Below are 7,779 nucleotides of genomic sequence, written 5' to 3' on the forward strand. Positions count from 1 at the left end.
GGATAACAGGCATGTGCCACCACACCTGGTTAATTTTGTATTTTCAGTCGAGAGGAGGTTTCACTGAGTTGGCAGGCTGGTCTCAAACTCCTGACCTCAGGTAATCCACCCACCTTAGCCTCCCAAAGTGCTGGGATTACAGATGTGAACCACTATGCTCAGCCTTGAGGAATATTTCAGTCAGAATCAATATAATGTGGTAGAGAATTAACTGAAAGAAAATAAGACCTTGGTAACTAAGAAATGCTATAATTGAGAAAAAATAATGGAGATTGTATTGTGCCATTTTTGCATTGCCAGGCTGGGTAAATAAAGGGGGTTGAACTGGCTTATGTTCTGCAGGCTGTACAGAAAGCATAGTGGTGGCTTCTGCCTGGTGAGGGTCTCAGGAAGCTCAAGGTCATGGCAAAGGCAAAGAGAGAGCAGGAACAAGCAAGGGACAAGGAGGAAGGTGCCACACTCCTTTAAACAACCAGATGACCAGATGTGGCATGAAATCAAAGTGAGAACTCAGTCGTGATTGCAAGGACAGCACCAAGCTATTCATGAAGGATCCTCCCTCATGACCCAAACACCTTCCACCAGACCCCGTCTCCAACACTGGGAATCACATTTCAACATAAGATTGGGAAGGGACAAACATCCAACTCATATCAGAGATGAAGCAAATTTAGGAAAAAGGAGAGCTTCGTTTCTATATGTTGACGTTAAAATTCCTGTGGTTATCTGGTTAGATATGTGGTTATCTGGGTCTGTAAGTTTCCCCCATAGGGCAGAACTCACCCTTGTTGTAAGAAAAATACAGAACTAGGGTAAGATAGACTAGGACTAAAAAGGCTAAAGGCAGCTCTTAGATCTATTCAGCATAGAGAACTAGTTCAAGTCAAGAGAAAGGCATGCAGGAACAGCACGTAGCAGGAAGAAAGGTGGTCTTAGACAGGCTCACTATGTTTCCTATGGAAATGGCAACATAGGGAAGGGCCACTGGGTAGAAGAAAAAGTAGCATTGATATCTGCCAGGGAAAGCCTGAGGGCACAGGTAGAAAGAGCTCAGAGAGGTGCTGGATTGGGAAATGATCAAAAGCCCAAACAGGTCTGTAGGTCCAAGAGGGGTGGTTGAGCAGGTGTGAAAGTATAAATGTAATTATCCAAATTCACAGAGCAAGAAACTGAGGTTTAAATAATTACCTCAAAATGTCTTAACCAAGGTCACGTGTGGTGGCTCCTGCCTGTAACCCAGCACTTTGGGAGGTCGAGGTGGGAGGATGACTTGAGTCTTCAGTCCAGGAGTTCAAGACCAGCCTGGGCAATATGGCAAGACCACCCCCCACATCTCTATTTTAAAAGTTATCTTACAATTTTCTTTAAATAAAATAAAAATAAATGCCTTGACCAAGTCTAGATGGAAATCTTTTAGTGTTTTTAATTCTCCACTTCAAGTGCAGATAGAAGAGTCTTGCTTTGGAAATGCTAATAAATCTTTTAGAAAAACGGAAAGAGACTTAACAGGAAAAAGGCTATAAATGATAGCCAATTTTGTGTGTTTGTATGTTTTACAAGACCATGAGGAGCTGAAATAGCTTACTTAACCCAGAAATCGGTCCTTAGGCAGAATATTAATGATGATGCTAGCTATTTCGCATTCATCATGTGTCTAGCTCTCTGCTAGGTAATTTTCTTTCACAATAACCCTATAAGGTATTTATTTGACAAGTGCAAACCTGAGACTCAGAGAGGGTGAAGTATTTTTCCAAAGTTGCAAAAGGAACACCTTCTGGACATGATTTAAGCCCATTCATAAGGTGTCAAGAGCAGATAGATTTAGAGGGAGGTGGTAAAGAAGGTCAAAAGCTGGGGCAGAGTGAGTGTCAGAAAAAGAGTGGGTATAGGCTAGATTATTCGAGTTAGAATCAAACTTTCCACAGGCCCTGGGGCTGTGTTTAAATAACTTAAATGCTCAGTACTGTTTAGTTTGATTCAAAAAGAAATAGACACATTATTGTGCTATGTAAGATGGAAGAGAGAATAGTCAACAAAGGGAGCAGGAAGCTGAATGTTTTCCAGAAGTGGAAAGGGAGCTGAAATGTGTGAGAAGAGCAGGTAGTGAGGTTAGTGAACGTGGAACCTAAGGGGCAATGTGAGAAATGGAGGTGGCTCATGGAAGCTGGATGGCTAGGTTGGCCCCAGCCTTACTACCTGGTAGACAACGAGCAGGCTAAAGAATAGAAATCAAATGTGAGACTATGGAACACTCTTTCAGATAGATTGTAAGTGAAAAGGCAGAGTAGATAGACCAGTGGGAATGTCTCTGCAGTACCCAGGGAGGAAGCACCCAGACAAAACAGCAGGAGGGAAGTCAGAAAGCAATTAATGTGATGAATGCTACCAAGTAACGAATGAGCTGACCGCATGGATGGCGAGGAGAGAACGTCAAACCAGCTCTGGGTTTCAGAGCCCTGGCATCTGGGAGTAAGATGTGCAGAATACACGAGTCCAGGGGAGGAGTCGGTGTCTGACCCAGGACTGCAGCTTCTGCACCTTACCTGCTGCTTCATTCTGTAGCCGTCACATTTTGTTTCTTCATCTCATTACTCTGGCAGGTTGCCTCACACACATTCCGAGTGCCACAGTTTCATTATCTGAGAATGGAATTTCCACCCACAGAGATTCCACATAGGTGTTTTCTTGTAATACTTTATTGCTTTTAATGTCATCCTTTCCACCCAATTCTACCCAACGTGCCCCTCTCAAGCTCCTGCACCCTTACCCCAACCCATATTCTTGTAGCCGGCCAGGGATACAATCCTGTTTCTCAAAATCCCCTTCATCCAACCACAACAAGCATTCTTCTACCTTCTACCAATTACAACAAGCATTCCAATTTGACGATTTCATTATTTCACCTCGTTGCCCCATACCAAACAGACTGTTCATTTTGCTCTGACTTTTTTGTTACTTCCTATGAATTACTTAAATTGGTGAAATTGGGTATATTTTCATACCCAAAGAACTAAAAAATGTTCCCAGAACCATATTTAAAAGATGACTGCCTAACACTTAAAAATAGACATACATTTGACAGGGTGCAGTGGCTCATGCCTGTAATCCCAGCACTTTGGGAGGCCAAGGTGAGAGGATCACTGAAGTTCAGGAGTTCAAGGCCAGTCTGGGAGACATAGCAAGACCTCATCTTTACTAGAAACCCCAAAATTTAGCTGGGTATAGTGGCACACGCCTATAGTCCCAGTTACTTGAGAGGCTGAGGTGGGAGAATTCCTTGAGCCCAGGAAATCAAGACTGCAGTAAGCTGAGATTATGCCACTGCACTTCAGCCTGGGCAGCACAGTGACACCCTGTTTCAATATATATATGCATTTCTCTTGGTTTCTTAACTGGAGAACTCCTTATCTTCTTCCCTTATATTTGTTAATGCAAGTATTATTTTGTTTTATTCATTTCTTTGAGACAGGTCTTACTGTGTTGCCCAGGCTGGAATGCAGTGGCATGATCATCGGCCACTGCAGCCTCAACCGCCTGAGCGCAAGCTATCCTCTCATCTCAGCCTCCCCAGTAGCTGGGATTACAGGTGTTTACCGCCACACCTGGCTAATTTTTAAAATTTTTGTAGCGATGGGGTTTTGCCATGTTGCCCAAGCTGGTCTTAAATTCCTGGGCTCAAGGGATCTGCCTACCTCAGCCTCCCAAAGTGTTGGGATTACAGAGGTGAGCAACTGTACCCATCACAAGTATTATTTTATTTCAGGGAGGAAGCCCAGTCTTACTGCATAAATTCCATTTCTCCCAAAGATCCATTTGTACTCTCCTCCCCCGAATCTAAGCAGCCACCTACACACACACACACACACACACACACACACTCACACTACTAGACTCCAGTTCTTTATGGTCCTGCTTGTGCAAGGATGAGGAACTGCTTTGAAAACCACACCTTGGTTCTTGTTTTCTGGTTCATGCTGCTAGGCTAAGCTCAATTCCATAATCCAAACCTGCTTATTAACAATTCCACAAGTCTGACCACCACCTCCTCCTGCTCTCTCAAAAATATTCTGCCTGCACATTTTCTGTTCACTCAACCTTTGCATTGTACGGCAAGTCACTTCACCCTTTGAGTGGTGAGCACAAGCTCAGCAGGTCACTTGCTTACATCCTGGTGGTGGACATGGAGCTGGAAAATGTGTCATTTATAAGCAACTGGCTGTATGACCTTAGCTAAGTCCCTTCCCCTTTCCAGGCTCCACTGTGACCGGTGAGGGCGTCAGACGCAAGGACTTCCAGGGTTCTTTACAGTCCGGCAGTGGATAATTTTCTCATTTGCACCATACGTTGATCTTGATAAGAAAGTACTCAAGACCAGGCTGACTGAGTCCCACCCAGGGTTCGTCATTTCCTTGCCTTCTACATTTCCCTTTTCTCCCTGAGACTGTCCGCTTCTGGAATCGCCTACACTCTGTCCTGTTGGGCTGCTATGACTCTCCCACAATATCCCCCCCATCTGTTGCTCTTGCCCACCCTTTCCCTCACAGTCTGAATGTTCTCCCTGGTGCTCAGGAGCCCCTCGGTCTGGGCAGATGCAGAGCCTCCATCCCACTCAGCACACCACGTGTACTGGCTCCTTCTCTCCTGGGTTTCCATCTGCATTGTTCAGAGATAGTCCCCTCTCTGAAATGCTCAGGTAAACTGCCAGAAAATATTCATCTGCCGCTTGGTGCTCCTGGAGATGCTATGGGCCAGATGCAGCTCCTCCCTAGAGCAAGTTCTTCCCTCAGCCCATGACTCATTCACAGAGCAGCAGACACCAGCTACCCCCACCCCAGCGGCGCGGAAAAAGTCTGCAACACACGCCAACCCAGCTCCCTTCCTTCCCAGATGCCCCGCTCACAGCCACCCAGAACAACACCCTCACTCACCTTCACTGCCAGAGTTCTGTCTGTGCCCTGAGCCTTGTTTTTGTGACACTCCTTGGGAACTGCAGGCTGAATGGATGCTCTTTCAAGGAAGAAGCTAGGGAAATCGCCACTCCATGACTGTCACTTACAATGGGTGGGTCAGAAAAAAATGGGTCAAAGACTATTAAGCATAGAGAATCTATGTTATATGTTTTCTGAATCTAAGCAAGAAGTGCCTTTGAATCATGACTGACCTTGGCATCTGTCTCTCTTCAGCTCATTTATGCATAACCTTTGGCCCTTCCACACACCTGACTTCAGTTAGAAGATTACACTGAACTACAGGCCTGGAGCTGCTGTAATCATACAGCTTCTGAGTCATGTTTATGGTCAGTGTGGCTCTGGGGTCACTGGACTATGTTAGTGATAGAGCGGAGTTACCACCACAAAAGTTATTTACGTAGGAGTCTGAAACATACACAAGTACAAACCTGCACAAGTCTCAGTGACGTGTCTTGAGGGGCTGGGTGGGGAATAACTGTCTGTGAAGGGCCACTGTACCAGAACACTGGAATTCTCATTAGACTCCATAAACAAGAAGAGTCTGGCTGGTCGCAGTGGCTCATGCCTGTAAACCCAGCACTTTGGGAAGCCGAGGCAGGCGGATCACGAGGTCAGGAGATTGAGACCATCCTTGTCAACATGGTAAAACGCTGTTTCTACTAAAAATACAAAAATTAGCTGGGCACGGTGCCGCGTGCCTGTAATCCCAGCTACTTGGGAGGCTGAGGCAGGAGAATAGGAGCATAGCTTGAACCAGGGATTTGGAGGTTGCAGTGAGCTGAGATTGTGCTGCTGCACTCCAGCCTAGCGACACAGCGAGACTCCATCTCAAAAAAAAAAAAAAAGAGGAGTTTATGATAAGGGTACATTGCTAAATACTTAAAAAGCACACAGGCCAGGCATGGTGGCTCACACCTGTAATTAATCCCAGCACTTTGCGAGGCTGAGGCAGGTGGATCATGACGTCAGGAATTCAAGAACAGCCTGGCCACGATGGTGAAACCCCAACTCTACTAAAAATACAAAAATTAGTTGGGCATGGTGGCGGGAACCTGTAAACCCAGCCACTTGGGAGTCTGAGGGAAGGAATTGTTTACACCTGGGAGGCGGAGGTCAAAATGAGCTAAGATCAAGCCACTGGACTCCAGCCTGGCGACAGAGGGAGACTCCATCTCAAAAAAGAAAAGAAAAAAAAAAAAAAAAAAAAGGAAGCACACAGCCTATCAAGAATAGACCAACGAACATGGGGTCCCTAAAAGAATCAAGTTTATTTAAGGGGGTAAATATGCGTGCAAAGGGAGGGGAATTGGCAAATGTCATCTGGGTTTTTAAAGACTTTTTAACCACTTCTATCCCAAAGGCTAATTTAAAACAAAACCAGTGATAGAACTCAGATTCACTTTTATCTATCATGGATATAAAAGTAATTTGAGACAAAAAAAATGAAATTAGGGAAAATAAACACATATTAAACTGTGTGCCTTCCAGATACTTACATGTAGGCTGGTCTTATTAAAATCATTATAAATGGCCAAGACAGAGCACACCGTATGTTCTCACTCATAGGTGGGTGTTGAACAACGAGAACATGTGGACTCAGGGAGAGGTGCATCACACACTAGGGACAGTTGAGGGGGTAGGGGAGAGACAGCGGGGGTGGGGAGGGAGGGGAGGGATAACATGGGGAGAAATGCCGGATATAGTATGCACCTAAAGTAAAAAACAAACAAACAAAAAAACTAAAGGTCATAGTTAACTTTAAAAGTTGGTTGTAAGAATGAACTTTAAAAAATAGCTTTCTAAGCTGTGTGCTTAGGCAAAAATGACAGAAGTCCAGTGTGGTCAAGTGCACAAAGAAAATAACCAAGCACATACCTGTATGATTTTAAGCTCCAAGTGTGTTACAATTCAGAAAAGGTTTCATAAATAGAACTAAACATTTTTTGATGTCTCCTGAAGACACTACTCAATGCATTGTTTTGCTTAAGAAAGTCACAAAATACTGTATATTCACATATGCTCCCAGTGCAGCTCTGTCCAAAACGTCTTGGTTAATAGTTGTTTTCATAATCTCTTATAAGAAATGGCCATGTAATAGTGCCAGTGATCACTGAAGAAGTTGAGTTAAATTCTGGAAATTTGAAGATGGATGGGAAAATGAATGAACCTATATTTGATTTTTCCAAAACTAAAGTGTAGTTAGTAATTCAATGGAAGAGACATCACTTATGTCTAAATTTTTCTTCTTCTTTTTTTAACCAAGGACTTAAAGACAGGTAAAGTCTAATGCTTTCTAATATCCCAGATTAGCTGAGTATAACCCAATTAAATGAATACATATTAAAAACCAAAAGCATAGTTTTAATTTGAAGTCTTATAGAACTTATGTTCAAAGGGATGAAAAAGCCTTGAAAACTTCAAGCGAAAAAAGCAGTCATGCCACTCAAAAAACTATTTGCATTCAGAAGCTGGATTGTATCTCTGAGAAAATGATGAAGAACTTGCCTTGAAAATAATGTTAGACTGGATATGGAACTGTCTGAGTAATAAGGCCAGTATTCAAATACTGGTTTGTACAAATAGTTTGGATTTTAATTATTGTTATTGCAATGAAAATGAATCAATTATTGCTTTATATGTTAGTATATGCAAATTATAGCAAATACAAATAATATATATTATTTATTTAAAAGAATCTGGCTTTACAAAAACAGTGAAAAACCTCAACTGAACTTCTCTAAAACCATCCTATTTTGGATATTTTAGCATTGTCATCTTGTTTATGATAAAATAATATTAGCTCATATCT

The sequence above is a fragment of the Callithrix jacchus genome, chromosome 11 (genome assembly GCF_049354715.1).
Source record: "Callithrix jacchus isolate 240 chromosome 11, calJac240_pri, whole genome shotgun sequence".
NCBI lineage: Eukaryota > Metazoa > Chordata > Mammalia > Primates > Cebidae > Callithrix > Callithrix jacchus.